Source organism: Sus scrofa, chromosome 17 (genome assembly GCF_054392235.1).
Source record: "Sus scrofa isolate SSC_HxYL_T2T_F1_AM1 chromosome 17, Sscrofa_HxYL_maternal_Yorkshire_Landrace_v2.0, whole genome shotgun sequence".
In the NCBI taxonomy this organism is placed as follows: Eukaryota; Metazoa; Chordata; class Mammalia; order Artiodactyla; family Suidae; genus Sus; species Sus scrofa.
The window spans coordinates 51,985,955-52,001,854 of NC_139399.1; the positions used below are offsets into that span (position 1 = coordinate 51,985,955).

Sequence of the window (15,900 nt, forward strand, 5' to 3'; positions counted from 1 at the left end):
GAGGACAAAAGCTTTGCTTACCACCATATCACCAGCACCTAACACAGAGTAGGTGCTCGATAAACAAGTGTGAAATGAATGAATGAATAAATGACCACTCTATAAAAAATGTAGCCAGATCACCAGGTAAAAGGTGACATGGAGGCCACATGTTAAATAACAGGTGGACTCCACTAGAGTGATGGCTTTGAGGATGTCTCGAAGTGGTCAGATTCATGCAATGTTTGTGAGAGAGAATAAAGTAGAGGTTGATAGAAGTGTAATGATGCTGGTATGCGGGATCAAGGTATCCAGGTAGAATAAATTAGATGCTGGTAGGGGTATAATGATGCTGGTAGGGGATCAAGGTATCCAGGATGACATCCTGGTCTCTAACTTAGATAGAATGGCAGAGGTACCATTATTTAAGATATGAAAGACTGGGGTAGAGATGAACCATTTCATGTGCCAGCACATTGTTTTAGGTGTCTATAGGACATCCAGGTGGAGACTTTCCCTGGGAAGTTCATTACAAGAGAGGACCCTGGGAAAGCACGCCACACCCTGATGGACTACAGGTGGAGATTTAGAAATTTGTCTGGAGAGCAGTGCCAGCTGGGATATTCGAGCTCAGGATACTGAGAACCTGGAAAGTCCCACAGCCCAGACTCTGGTGCTGCCTAATGTTTAAATAAACATCGAGGGTTTACTCTGTGCCCTGTCCTGAAAGCTTCTCTTCCCTCTCCTCTTCCCAGGCTCACCGTTGTGTTACAACTGCAGGCAGGACAGAAGCACTTATTTTTTTTGGGGGGTGGGGGGGAAGATGACAGAGCCTAAACACTGCACCAGAACCACCTTCTCAGAATTACGTAAGCCAGGACAGAATGCTCAAGCCTCGATTCAAAACCACATAAACTTGAGTGCTCAAATCACAGATTGTACTGCTTTTCGAGTTAAAATTGTAAGACTGAATGAAAACAAATCGCCTAACAAAATGTTTACTAACATTTTAACAACTCCTTATGTAAGAGAGAGAACCCTGTTTTGTCATTGCTCTGTGGTCATGTCACGCCCATTTCTCTGTGCTCTGATGTGAGGCCAGCCTGTCCTGTAGCTGGCAGCTGGGACACAAGCCAGGAGAAGGCAGGGGGGTGGGGGAAGGAGCTGAGTAATTTGTGTTACTAAATTGCCAAATAGTAACTGCCCTATTCTTTGGCTTCTCCAGGGTCTGGAGGTGTGGGGATGCTGGGTACTCCTTCTGCCCTTCAACTGCTCTTGGTGATGGAGGCAGGGGTACTGCATCCCTTCGCCATACAAACTCATGGGTCAAAGAGAGCAGCAAAGAAAGGGACAGGTTTGTTAATTACCTTGAGTACCTGGTTAAAAAAAAAAAAAAGCAAACAAACAAAAAACCTCTCAGGGAAAGGAGTTTCCACCATGGTGCGGTGGGTTAAGGATCCAGCGTTGTCTCAGCTATAGTCTAGGTTGCAACAGCGACTTGAATTCAATCCCTGGCCCTGGGAACTTCCATATGCCCGAGTGCAACCAAACAAAACAAAGCAAAACAAACCCCCAAACGAACGAACAAACAAACAACAAACCAGAGAACATGGTCAAGGTACAGTGCTGTTGCCACTAGAGAACACCTTTCTATTTTGTTTTGTGTGATAATATCTGCACTTAAGAAGGAATGAAAATAACACACACATTTTGAACCTTGATACACACTTATTAAGTACTATTTAAATGCTGAATTCATTTCATTCAAAAGGTAAATCATACTCACAAAAGTGACTGAAGTAATGAAGCATGGAGTTCCCATTGTGGCTCAGCCGTAACAAACCCAATGACGATCTATGAGGTTTCGGGTTTGATCCCTGGCCTTGATCAGTGGGTTAAGAATCCGGTGTTGCTGTGAGCTGTGGTGTAGGTCGCAGATGTGGCTCAGATCCTGCGTTGCTGTGGCTGTGGTGAAGGCCAGCAGCTGTAACTCCGATTCCCCCCTAGCCTGGGAACGCCCATATGCCGCACATGCAGCCCTAAAAAGAAAAAAGAAAAAAGAAAAAAAAAAAAAAGCATGTGCTGTCCAAGGCTCTCAGGTTCCTTCCTTGTTCTCCCCTCGCTTTGCTCTGTCACAGCAGGGCTGACCCTGAAGTCTCCTTTCCCAGGCTCCTATGGCAGCTGGGTGACCTCTAGGTTGAGTGTGGGACACCCTGGCAGAAGACTGGGGAGAAGGAGGGGAGGAGAACCCAGGGTGTTTCCTTCCATCTCTGCCAAGGGTAGCATCCTCAGCAGTAGCTGTGCCTCCTTGGTCCCTCCAGCTCTCATCAGTTATACTAGGTCCTGGTGGCTCCCTCCGGGGACCCCAAGCCCCAGGCTCCAACACCCCCACCTCCTTCTTCCATTGTCCCTCCAACCTAGGCAAGGTAGTGGCTTCCTGTCGTTGCTAAGCTGAGTTGCTTCACGTTTGGCTTCTCAGAGCTTCCATTACTTATGTAACCAATTCTCTGCCTTGAATTCTCTCTCCTTTAAATACTTAGAGTGGTTCTATCTTCCTGGTTGAGCCCTGCTTGATATGGGTAATATCAGTGGAGAAGGATCGTGGATGGAACATTTTTGTTTGTTAAACCAGGGATGGCCACTTTCTGAAAGAAGGTAGCAAAGCATCAGAAGCTGTAGTTTGCCTGGAGGTTGGGAGCACGGGCAGGGGGATGAGCCTGAATTTTCCCGGCTCTGAGATGAACGCAGGCAACAGGGGGTGATGGAGAAAGGGCCATCCCTGTGGAATCAGGGCTCTTAGTGGCAAGCAACAGATACAGACTTGAACTAACTTAAGGATAAAAGGGATTCATTGGAAGGCTATAAAGTCACAGAATTGTAAAGAAAGCTGAGGAGTCAGCTTTTGGAAAGATCAGGAACAAGGGTAGCTCTGGGATCTAGAAAGCAGGAATTAGCAGTTTCTTTAGGAAGCTTGGTTCAAGTTGCTCTACTGCATAGTAATCACTTTTGTCCTTGGATCATTCTTTGCCAGGTCCAAAATCCAGGGAGGAAGGGAGAGGGTCCAATTAGCATGAGTTAAGTGCTTATAATGGTTCAGGGAGAGCTGGACCCCAAGGCTGAGTGCAATGCAGGCAGAGAGATTTTCCCCCAAAGAGGTGAGTCCCCTTCTCCAGCCAAGAAACTGACCAAGAACCAAAATGAAGGCCAATCTGAAGATGACATGGTTGTAGCTGGAAACACCGGCTGGGGCTCAGATGATCCGTATGGACTTGCTTCCACCTTTGAGCCAAAGCCAGCTGCCTGCCTCCACGTAACTTGGGACCTGACAGGGGCATCCTCAAACCAACCAGCTCTGGGAATGGAGGAGATTGGAGGGATGGAGGATAGATTTCCAGACTGGAGACCAAAACATAGGGCAGGAATAGGACCTCCTTACTTTGTATCTGGGGCTTTTGTTTGCCCTTGGAGCTCATTAGCCCAGAGTTATTTAGCCTGTGGTATCGTTGTCCCTGGAAGCTAAGCTCCCTCCAAAGCACCCAAGGGCTCTGGTTAATAGAAGAATTGTATCTTCACTCTTTAAAGTGGAATCGGTGAGTGAAGGCAGAGGCTCATGAAAGAGACTGGAAAAAATTTACAGAGATCAAGAGGGCAGCAGGATTGCCTGCCTGGTTCAAGCTGTGTCCACATATCGGGTGTAGACGTGTCTGGTTATGTCTCTGTAGAACTGATGGGCTTGTCAACCAGAGGTCTATTGGATGAGGCTTTAAGAGGATTCACGAGAGAAAATTCACCCTAAACAAAGAGGGAACCAGAGGACAAGATGACATAGTGAGCGGGGCCCTCATTGGGGCAATTCTGAATTCAGAGAGGCAGCTCCCACCTAGATTTGTGTCCAGTGGCCATCGTCTCTGACTTTTCAGGTGGGGTGGGGAAAGAGACTGAACTCTGAGAACTGAAAACAGCGTAAATTGGAAAACTGACAGGGGTGCTACCCTAGAGAGTTTGTGCAGTCCTGACCCCAAGCACAGCACGGCTGCTGGTCTTCTGTCGGTCCCCAGGGCATAATACCTTGCTACACCAGTGCATCTGAGATGGAGGGCATCAGGGGCTAGAAGAAGAGGGCATTGGCTGGTGATGTAGCTGTATCTCCTGGAGTGTGTCTGAAACCAAAGAACATACCTGAGGATGTCTCAGGATAAGCTCCCAGGCTTGTAAACATATGTAAGACACCCCGGGACCCCCAAATGATCTGAGATTCTTGCCTGGAAGTGGAAATTTTGTGTTTGAAGCTGGGAGTGAGAGCCATCAAAATACAGGCTATTTGTTGAAGAACATTCCAAACATTCCAAACAGGGCATGGTGACAATAATAACATGAAGAGCTGCATCTTTCAGGACTAGCTCAGTTGCTATCTCTTAAAAAATGTCTAGTCATTTTCGGCCTGGTAGTGAGTCTGCAGTGGAAAAACCTTGCCTGGAACTTGCATTCATGGTAAAGAAGCCTTATGTCTTACATGCTGAGTACAGGGTTCAAGCTTTGGGTTGGGGGGGGTGTTGCCTCCCTCTTTCCCTCCCCCTTTCTTTCTCTCCCTGCCCCCCCCCTCACCTTTCGGTCCATGCTTCTCTCCTTCACTCTATCTCTATTTTTTTGCTTTCTTACCCTCTTCAATCTCTTCCTCTTCAATTTCAAGACCTTGCAGCATTTACTTTCACAAAACCTGATGGCTTATGCCTTCTAGGAGGGAAAGTTCATAAATTGCAACAGAGTGGGGGGTTTTTTGTTTTAAAGCCGAGCAGCAGGATCACAGAACCTGCAGGTTTGCTGCCTGCTCAGCAGGACAAAGAGAGCAGAGCTTGGAAGATGAAAGCCAAGCAGATCAGAAGAAAGGAAACATGAAGGGAGCTCATTCAAAGGGGGAGGAGACTGCTTAAGCCACGGGGGTGGGAAGGGGACACTGCCCTAAGCGTGTGCTGTTTCCCTGGTCCAGATGGTGTCATTTGCCCTGCAGAACAAGTAACAGAAAATGTGATTTGGATTCTCAGAAATAAATGTGTAAAGCATTTGGAAAATGATGCCTGTGGCCATTGTACTTAAAACAGAAGAGATTCAACCATGTTTGAAAACAACTGCCTGCCATTGCTAGCCTCCAGTTCATTTGAATACTCTGTTTACATTGTTACCAGCCGTATTTGCACACCTAGCACTTCCACCTGCTTGTAGTTTACTTAGGGCACAAATTGTATTTACATGGTATAGACCAGAGTGGGGAAACTAGTTGTACCAGTTTGGGACTGGAAAGAGTGGGAAGCTACATGGAATATTCATCTTGGTTTCCTCAGACTCACTGCCCTTGCCACAGGTGCTGGCAGGTGGTAAATACTATAACATCGTCATCATCTCATCTCTGATAGAATGGTTTACCATGTGCTGTGCACCGTTCTAACAACTCACAGCATTCAAATGAAATGTGCACAATTATTATCCCCATTTTACAGATGAAGAAACTGAGACAGAGAGAGTTTCTGAAACTTGCTCATGGGTAAGCAGTTAGTACACACTACAGCCAGAATGCTAAAGGCAGCATTCAAGCTCAGGCAGTCTGGATGGACCTGTTTCGGTGCCAGTTTTTATTCAAGACTTTGGTTCGAGATGGCAGATTGAACCAGTGCAATTGATTACTAACCTTCTCCCCCCACCCCAAATCCCACTAAAATAACAGTGCAGGAATTTTTTTTTTTTTTAAGTTTAAATCTAGGAGTTCCCGTAGTGGCTGAGCGGAAACAAATCTGACTAGTATCCATGAGGATGCAGGTTTGATCCCTGGCCTCACTCAGTGGGTTCAGGATCCGGTGTTGCTGCGTGCCGTGGTGTAGATCGGCAACTACAGCTCTGATTTGACCCCTAGCCTGGGAATCTCTATATGCCGCAGGTGCAGCCCTAAAAAGACAAAAAATAAAGTTTATATCTACAAAGACAAAGAAGGTGCGAGAGGAGACAATATCCTCAAGCAGGAGTAAAACCTCAGAAGCTGGATGGCAGATGAACAAATGGAAGCTGACATAAGAGACCCAGAAAGATGATCCTGAACTGGACATGGGAAAAGCCAAGGAACAGTAGCCTGTTTTCACAGCAGACCCTCCCTCCACAGCTCAGGGATTGGGAGCACCACCAGATGGGGCTAAAATGGGAAGATTAAAGTCTAAAACGTGGACCCCTCAGTTCTCCTCTATAACCCCAGCAGATTATTTTCTGGAGAAAGTAAAATTGGGCTTCTAGATTTGGGGATGCCAGGGGTGTTCCCTGCCGAAAATAGTGTTTTCAGACTGAATGTTGAAACTCCCACCCATTTCTTCTCTCAAAGCTGCTAAAATGCCAGGAAGAGATCCTCTAGACAGGAGTGTGACCAACCCTTCTCTCTGGGGAATCTGCCCAGCCTAAGAAGGATCTAACAAATGGATCCCGGGGGAATCACCTCACAGTGATGTTCTCAAACCACATGCCCAAGCCAAGTTCAAAGAGCTTCTGATTAGTTTTTCTGGTGCTTTCCTCTTAAGTATGATCAAGCAACATAAACTTCTCAACCTAAATCTAATTCAATAAACCAAACAACCACTAAACATCCCCAGATATTTGAAAGAAGTGTCCAATGTGAAAGAGACCCAAACTAGACCCAGGTACGATTTGAAGGAATTCAAGACGATGGGCAGGAGATAAGATTAGACACTACCCCCAGGAAAAAAAGACAGGGCTAGAGTTCCCTGGTGGCCTAATGGTTAAGGATCTGGTGTTGTCGCTGCTGTTGCACAGGTTCGATCCTTGCTCCCGGAACTTCTACATGCTATGGATGCAGTTGAGAGAGAGAGAGAGGAAAAAAAAGACAGGTATTATAAAAGGAGGATCAATCACATCACAAGAGAAGTCTTGGAAATGAAAGCAGCTGTAATGGAGAGAGATGAACTCATTTCCCTTGGATGTTTAGAGGAGGTTGCTGCATGATCTTCTGCCTTCTATTTGAGAAGTCTGACGCCATTAAGATTTTGATGTTTCAAAAGGAAAATTGTTTTAACTCTCTAGACGCTTTTAGGATTTTCTGCCACCAGCAATCTGATACTTCTTCTTCTTTTTTTAATCTGATATTTCTCAAAGAGGTAACTTGGGTAGAAATATTTTCCATGTTGTGTTGGCTACTCTTTCAAATCTTTGTATCTGCAAACTCATAGTTTCTGGGGTATTGCAGTTATTTTCAATATTTTTCTACTACTTGTTGGATAATTTCCTTCCACCTGTTCTTTCTGCTCCTTAATTCTTGGAATTTCTACTGTTTAATTGCTGTACCTCCTCACTGGTGCCCCAGTTCTCCCATATTTCCTCTCTTTATCATCTCATCTCCCAGAGGGAGTCCTCATTTCTACCTCATTTCTGAGCCAGTCCTGGCTAGGGAACCCCAGGGAATCTGGATTGGACCATCCTGGGAAGCAAGTCCTCCAGGGAGACTGTGACATCTTCTGACCCGACATCCATCCTCCTATTGCGTTTGAGCTGCGCGGCTCTGGGGGTGGTTCTGGGGGCAAACCCCTGTCTGTGTTCTTGCTGCTGTAGTACTGAGGCCCTGCTTGTCCACAGGCTTTCCTCAGCTTGTCTAGCCTCTAGTCCAAATCATTTTCACTCTGCCCCTACAGCAGAATCTGTTGCTAGAAGTGGGGGAACTGGGAATGTAAGATTGTCTTCCAAGCCCTGGTGTATTGACACATCCCTTTAAAGCCACTCTTGCTGCTGACCACACCAAAGAAACGGCTTCCATGAATGCCCAGGGAGTGACCAGTTTAGGTGCTCCCTTTGAAGAACCAATGCCCAGGTAAAAGGCAAGGATCAATCTGATAGTCCCCTGGAGCAGTTTCGAAACTCACAACTCGTCAGGAACATGGGACAGGAAGATTTTTGTTAGATCTCAGGTAACACACCACTGCCTAGACCTTGCTGCGTCCTGGGATGCCAGAGGACTTGTTTCCTTAGCAACGATAATCATGTGACAGGAACACACAGAGATTCAGAGATGTTGCTTAGCAACTAGGCTGCACCTGCTGGGGCTTTGGGCTGGCAGCTTGGGCCGGGGAACCTGGCTTTGAACTTGGAAACTCCCATCAGAGCTGGCAAAAGGAGAAAGACCTTATCTGGGAAGAGCCAATTTTGGCCCTGGGCTTTTGCAGAGATAGCAGAGGTGCAAATGGGGAAGCCGAGGCCAAGGGGACTGGCTTTCCCATAGTAATGGGATGTGGGAAGGACAGATGTGGGAAGAGCAGGACGGGATAGGAGAAGGGATGGTTGGGATGATGTGGGGGAGCAGTTCTTTATCTGGCCCACCCTGGAGAAAACTCGGACATCTCAGAGGATGGTTCTGGCTCAGGACCCAACTCCACAGGGCTTCTCAGGAAGTTGAATCAAGCCAGAGCCTCTGGGCTCTCAGTGTTGGTCCAAGGAGAATTCCCCTCTGGAAGAATTCAGAGCTCCTCACAATGGGCAGGCATTGCTGGTAGTCAGGAGGCCCAACGAACCAATCTCAGGACCTGGCTTTTCAGGTACAGGGCCACCAGGAGCTGTCCATGGTTTGGGTTACCTCCCCACCCGCCCCAGCTCTCTCTCTCTCTCTGACCCTCTGCCCAGGGCCCTGTTGGCTGGAGGGAGGCAGTGGAGACAGACTGCTCAGATTTTGAATTCAGCTTCCTCTCCCAAAGGCAAGGAACTAAATTTTGTGTTTCAGTTTCTCCACCATTGCATATTGTATAATGGCAATGATAAGAATGACCACCTCATGGATCACTGTAAGGATTAAATGAATTAAACCATGAAAAAGTGACTATCACACTTCTTGGCTCAGTGAAACTATCTTCATCCTACTCCCACCTCAACCCTCACCCTCAGCAAATGGCTCAGGACACACAGACATACCAGGTTTTCCCTGATCTCCCTCTCTCTCTCTCCTTTTTTTTTTTTTTTTTTGCTTTTAGGGCCGCACCCATGGCATATGGAGGTTCCCAGGCTAGGGGTCAAGTCAGAGCTTCAGCTGCCAGCTTAATGCAGGATCCAATCCATGTCTGCGACCTACACTACAGCTCAAGGCAATGCCAGATCCTTAATCCACGAAGCAAGGCCAGGGATTGAACCTTCATCCTCATGGATGCTAGTCAGATTCATTAACTGCCGAGCCATGAAAGGAACTCCTCCCTGATCTCTCCTGATGCTCCCAAAGCACATGGGGACAGACAGCGGCAAGAATTCTAGACCTTCTGCTTTTGCAGATGGAAGGAACTTGCCCCTTTCCCCTAGGAGCTTGCTGAGGTTTTGAACACACTTGTTCAGTTGATTCTGTTTAGGGAACCACGTGCTCCTCCACAACTTGCTGGTCCAAACACCCCCACTCTTTACCCTGGTGCTAGAAAACTGTACATGTAGCATGCCACTTTAAGAGACAAGAGTTTCCCTTGTGGCTCAGCAGGTTAAGGATCTGACACTGTCTCTGTGAGGATGCTAGTTCCATCCCTGGCCTCGCTCAGTGGGTTAAGGATCAAGTATTGCCAAAAGCTATGGCATAGGGTGCAGGTGCAGCTCAGACCTGGTGTAGGCTGGTAGCTGCAGGTCCCATTTGACCCCTGGCCTGAGAACTTCCATATGCCATGGGTGTGGCTGTAGGAAAGAGAGTAAGGGAGGGAGAGAGAAGGAGAATGAGGAGTTCCTTTGTGGCTCAGCAGGTTAAGGAGGATTTGGGGCTGTCACTGGAGAGGCCTGGGTCACTGCTATACAGGTGTGGGTTCTATCCCTGGTGGCCCAGGAATTTTTTCATGCTGCCAGTGCAGCCAAAAAACCCCAAACACACACACACACACACACGCACACACACAAAACAAGACAATGAGAGCATGTGTTTGGGAGTTAAGCTCAAATCCCAGCTTCTTCCATATCCTAATCATGAAATCTTGAGCAGGTTACATCACCTCCCCGAGCCTCAGTTTTCTATCTGTACTACAGAAGATGACCGCACCTAACCTCCTCCTATGAGATAGGGCCTTTGATAAATGGTAGCAATGTTGACATGTGCCGAGTCAGAGATGGGACCTACAACTTCTCCGTTTCTGTGGCTTACAACTGTTTTTTCTCATTTTTCCCCCCATTTTTGGCTGCCCTGAGGCAGGTGGAGTGTCCAGGCCAGGGATCAGATCTGAGCTACAGTCTCTCATATATATATATATAGTTTTGTTTTGTCTTTTTGTCCTTTTAGGGCTGCACCCGCGGCATATGGAGGTTCCCAGGCTAGGGGTTGAATGAGAGCTACAGCTGCCGGCCTACATCACAGCCACAGCAACATTAGATCCAAGCCTCGTCTGCAACCTACACCACAGCTCACGGCAGCAACCTCTAGTTGGATTCGTTTCTGCTGTGCCATGACAGGAACTCCTCTTTATATTTTTAAATATTTTTTAAATGATTTTTATTTTTTCCATTATACTTGGTTTACAGTGTTCTGTCAATTTTCTACTGTACAGCAAAGTGATCCAGTCACACATCATATATACATTGTTTTTCTTACATTATCCTCCATCATAAGCGACTAGATATAATTCCCCAGGGCTATACAGCAGGATCTCATTGCTTATCCACTGAGCCACATTCTCAACCTAAGCCACAGCTTTGGCAGCACTGGACCCTTAACCCACTGTGCCTTGGGGAGGAGGATCCAACCTCTACCCCATTGCTCCCAAGATGCCGCTGATCAGCTGATCCCGCAGCGCCACAGCAGGAACTCCTGTGGCTTACAACCTTATGAGTTGGCTCCAAGTGAAATTGTAGGACCTGATTCCCATGGGTCCTTCGAACGGAAAGAGGAGGCAGTTAAAGCAGCTAGTGGTTGAAGTTCTCCCATTTGTACCCTGACCCAAGACCGTGACTTGGTGCCCAGGGAACCCCAGCCAGCCTGCCTCAGGCCTGCTTCTCCCCACCCTCCACTCAAGACGGCCCAGGGGCCCCTCAGTTCTCATCCTCTCCTTCCATCCCTCGCTGGAGGCTGGTGCCTGCTCTTCTTTCTCAGCTGGGCCTATTCCTCAGATGACCCTACAGCTGCATCTTTCTAAAATTAGCGGGATCCTGCATTTGACTCTGATAATTAATTACCCAAATGGAGAAAATTGAATAGTTAACTGGTTCACAGGAAGATAATTAGCTTTGCTGAGCCCCTGTTACAGGCAAATAAAGAGGAGGATTGTTTCTCAATTGCCTTCATTAAAGGGAGTCCCTCTCACCCAGAGACCCGGCCCCCAGGGCCTCAGGGCCCTGGGTTCCTTGTGCTCCTGGTGCTCCATCCTAAAATAGAGAGGCAGATGGCACAGTGTAGCCCTTTGCAGGCTTCTGACTCTAACAGGCTGAGGTTGAAGTCCCAGCTCCACCACTTACTTGTGTGACCTTGGACAAGCGAGCCTCACTTTCCTTATCTGAAAGTGGGAATAGTGGTGTGTACCTCACAGGGCTATTGTAAGCATTGAATGATATAACGTAAGTAAAAGGCTGGGTTCTTCACTCACTGATGGATTTTTCATTGATAACGTCCTTCATGAAGTTCGTTATTCATTGATGGAGTGTTCATTAATTGGGAGATATTTTACCCTGTCATCATCATTATTGCTACCACCACAGGACCATGCCCCCTGTCATGGAAACAGAACAGATTCTGTCAGTCAGTGAAACCCATGTGGAGACCAGGGAACGTTAAATCAAGCATTACCTGTGGATGGATGCTGAGCTTACTTGGATGGGAAGACATGAGGGTTCCTCCAGCCTATTCGGCTTGTCCCTGTCCTCCCGATTTCAGCTCTGCCTTTTGGTTCCAGGCTCCCTAGGTCACCATGTGACCACTCATCTCTCAGCCTCCTCCTAAGCACAGCATCTTAGCCACACCCACCAGCCCCTTGACCTTTTAAAATTTCATCTGTTCCTCCCAAGCCCAGTCCTCTCTAGTGTTTGTTGCTCTCTGACCCTTCTAGTATGTATGCATCTACTCGTAGAAGTCAAGAGCAAGGGTCCGGGAGCCAGATCGCCTGAACTGGAATTCAGTTTGGGCATCTACTGTGTGACTTACTTTGTGCCCTTATGAAATGGGGCGGATAATAGTAATAGCAACTTCATAGAGTTAGTTACGACTAAATATATGGGAAGTAATTAGATCAGTGCTTGGAACTTGTAAATACTCAAGAGCTGTCTATGATTATCATCTGGTTCTGACGCTGTATTGGAGCACGGCAAGGTCTGCAGAGTGGAGAAAGGCAGGCCAGGACTTTCACCTGGATGTGGACTCAGAATGGAATATCTCAGAGACAACTGGATCATCTCCAATGGGAAGATTAACTTCTGGGTATCATTTCTCTTCTCCTAGGTGACTATGTTGTACCATCTCGTTTTTGCTCAAACCCCAGACAATCCATCCTCCAGACTCAGTCTCAGCTGATAATTGTGCTCCTTGATTCACTGAGAATATACAAGTGATTGGAAAAGAACCTCAAAAAGCGCATTCGCTCTCCACCTGGACTGTGTCCCTATATCCTGCTTTCCTCACTGTTTCTACAGATGAACTGCCTGTGTTCTCTTCCAAGGCCATAACCTCTGACTTATCCCTAGATCCCATCTTTCTTGCTTACTCAGAGACATTACTCCAGCAATTTTCCCTCTGTTTCCTGCATCATCATTTTCTTCTCTACTGGAACATTCCTATCAGCATAAAAAATTGCTTCTATTTCTCATTGTAAAAAACAAAGCAAAACCCTCTTGATGTTACAACACTTCTGGCTATTACTTTATGGCTTTGCCTCCCTTTACAGCAAAACTTGTTGACAGAAGCCATCATTGTTAATAATCACTGCCTCCAATTCTTCTCCTCCCATTCTCTCTCTTTTGTTTGTTTTTTTCTTTTTAGGGCCACATCCTCAGCACACGGAAGTTCCCAGGATAGGGGTGGAATCAGAGCTAAGCGGCAGGCCTATCCCACATCGACCCACATTGCCAGATCTGATTTGCATCTGTGACTACACCGCAGCTCATGGCAACAGGGATCAATCACCCACATCCTCATGGATACTAGTCAAATTCTTAACCTGCTGAGCCATGGTGGGAACTCCCTTTCCATTCTCTCTCTCTCTCGCTCTCTCTTTTTTTTTTTTTTTTTTTTTTTGGTCTTTTGGCTATTTCTTGGGCCACTCCTGCAGCATATGGAGGTTCCCAGGCTGGGGGTCCAGGTGGAGCTGTAGCCGCCAGCCTATGCCAGAGCCACAGCAACGCAGGATCCAAGCCAAGTCTGCAACCTACACCACAGCTCACGGCAACGCCGGGTCCTCAACCCACTGAGCAAGGTCAGGGATCGAACCCGCAACCTAATGGTTCCTAGTTGGATTTGTTAACCACTGCTCCACAACGGGAACTCCTCCATTCTCTCTTGAATCCGCTCCACTTAGGTTTTCACACCCACCACTCTACCAAGACTGGATTATCACAATCACCAGTTGCCTCCATATTGCTAAATCCAATGGCCAATAGATAAGTCATCTTGCTTGACTTTGGAGAGGGGTTATCTGTTCACCAAATCTCTCTCTTCCTTTTGGACACTAGCAGAACCATATTTCCCAAACTTATTTGTAATTACATGTGACCATATGACTGGGTTCTGGCAATGGAATGTGGGTGGAAGGGAGTTATGCAACTTCCAAGCTGACTCATAGAAACATTTTGTACTGGATATTTGCTCCCCCAGATCCACTCCTCACCTTTCTCCAAGCTGTTATGTGCCTTGGGAGCCTAACCAGTAGGGACTTTATCAGTGAGTCTTCAGGTTTCTGGTTGGGTTGAGTCAATGGGCGGGGGGCGGCGGGGGGGTACCTGCAGGAGACTGGAGGGAGGGAGGAGAGCCAGGTCAGGATATGTGTTCCCCTGGCTCCCTCCTGTGGGCTTGAGTTGGCTGGTTTTCTTTACCAAAGCTTCAGTCTGGCATCTCTCCCCATACAGTTCTTTCTCTTTCACATTTCCATGAACCATTACTTTCTCTTGTCTCTTCAGACCTGGGCTGGTAATAGCTCTTACCATCAATCGTATCAGTATTATAGGAATCCTTTGATAGTTTTCCTGCCCCTGCATACACCTTTATATGTAGGCTCCTTGTTAAACCTTTCTCAAGTTACCCAGCTTAAATGTGCCCTCTGCTTTCTTGCCAGGCTCTTACCAACAGACAGCCTGTGCACCACTCTCATCTTTTACCCTCAATTACTGGCTGACATTGACACTCTTCATGACCTCGAAAACCACCAGTTGATGACTCAGACTCTGGTCGGCATGGGACCTTCATTATCATCATAGAGCAGATAACTGCTTCTCCTTTCCTTTTATCCTTCCCCTCTGCTGCTGAAAATATTTTACACAAGCAAGGAATAAACATATTGCCATTGCCACTGAGTTGTGGGGATGTCTCTATTATGGCAGCTATTCCCCTGAGATGAAAACAGCCTACCTGCACTTTTGGCACAGTTGATGAGGTCTGCTCTGGAATCATTTCCTGTGCTTGCCTTCCATGACATTGCATTCTTCTAGTTTTCCTTCTACTTCAGTAACTGCTCTTCGTTAGTCTTCTCTGTTGCTTCTTCTGCATCTCACCATCCAAATGCCGGGTTTCCCCAGACTCAGTCCTTGATCCTCTTCTTTATCTCCACTTGCTTCCTGGTGCCCTCATCCAGTCTCAGGGCTCTAAACAGTCCCAAATTTATATTGCCAACCCAGGCTTCTCCCAAGAACTTCAGGCTTGTGTATCCAATGACCTGCTTCATATCCTTCTTTGGATGTCTAATAGCATCTCAAATATAACACGTCCAAAATTAAACTTCAGACCTCTTCAGTATGTCCTCATCCTATAGCTTTTGCCATGTCAGGAAACAGCAACTCCTTGCTTCAAATTGCTCAGGCTAAAAACCTTGGAGTCATCCTTGATCCATCTCTTTTTCTTTCATTCCATGTTCAATTTGTCAGCAAGTCCTATCAGCTGACATACATATCTTCAACATAGATTCAGAATCTAACTAAATTTCACTACCGGTTGTATCTTGGTCTCAGGAGATGCCACGCTTTGAGGAGCAGGGAAACAATCCTGCCACACCATTGTCACCATCATGTATTACCTTGAACTAAGTCTGACTGTGAATTCTTCCAGGAACTCTTTCCCAAGCCCCATCCAAATCTTCCTGGTTCTCTCCTCAGACACAGAGCTACAGACCAGATTGTTTCCAGAGAATTCATTCTGCCAGCCTAGCAGATGTAAGGGCACCAAGATCTCCTGTAAGGAACATTCAACAGAGGAAGCGAATAAGCACCATTAACAGCTTTTAGCACAATTTCAGCTGGCTCCAGGATGGGAGAATAAAGAGTTTTGAGGAGATCTTAACCCCTAAAACCTTCGAGAATGCTCACTGGTTCCTCACTGAGCTCTGTTTCTCAGAGTAGAAATGGACTTTCCCCCTAGAATTCACAAGAATATGTCATCCCCAGATAAATATAGGTAGGTATAAAAGATAAGTCATTCCTATCAACCAAAAGATGGATGGTGACATGGTCAGGAGCTCACTTGGGAAGCTTGGATCCTATAGAAGCCAGAGTGATGCTTTGCTGACTCCTATTAGTGTTTTTTTTTTTGTTGTTGTTTTGTTTTTTTTTTTTTCATTTTTGGCCACCTGGTGGGGCATATGGAGCTCCCAGTCTAGGGATCAGATCTGAGCTGCAGTCTTGACCCAAGCCACAGCTGTGGAAACACAGGATCCTTAAACCACTGTGCCAGGCGGGGATCGAACCTGTGTCCTAGTGCTCCGAAGACTCCACAATGGGAGCTCCCCAACAGTGTATTTTAAG

At 46.8% G+C, this 15,900-nt stretch overlaps 1 long non-coding RNA gene across 4 annotated transcripts in view; it reads right to left on the reverse strand.

The window, feature by feature from the left end:
• LOC146395316 (uncharacterized) overlaps positions 1 to 15,900 on the reverse strand; it is a 63,804-nt gene that overhangs the window by 22,054 nt on the left and 25,850 nt on the right. For 2 of the 4 annotated variants that reach the window (XR_014832395.1, XR_014832392.1), the window contains exons 2-3: positions 14,516 to 15,331; positions 13,779 to 13,900 (exon numbers count right to left, since the gene is read on the reverse strand). This is a non-coding gene — a long non-coding RNA (uncharacterized LOC146395316). Of the gene's footprint in view, positions 1 to 10,447; positions 12,490 to 13,778; positions 13,901 to 14,515; positions 15,332 to 15,900 lie in introns of those variants that run through there. The other 2 variants (XR_014832393.1, XR_014832396.1) reach the window with 2 other exon arrangements.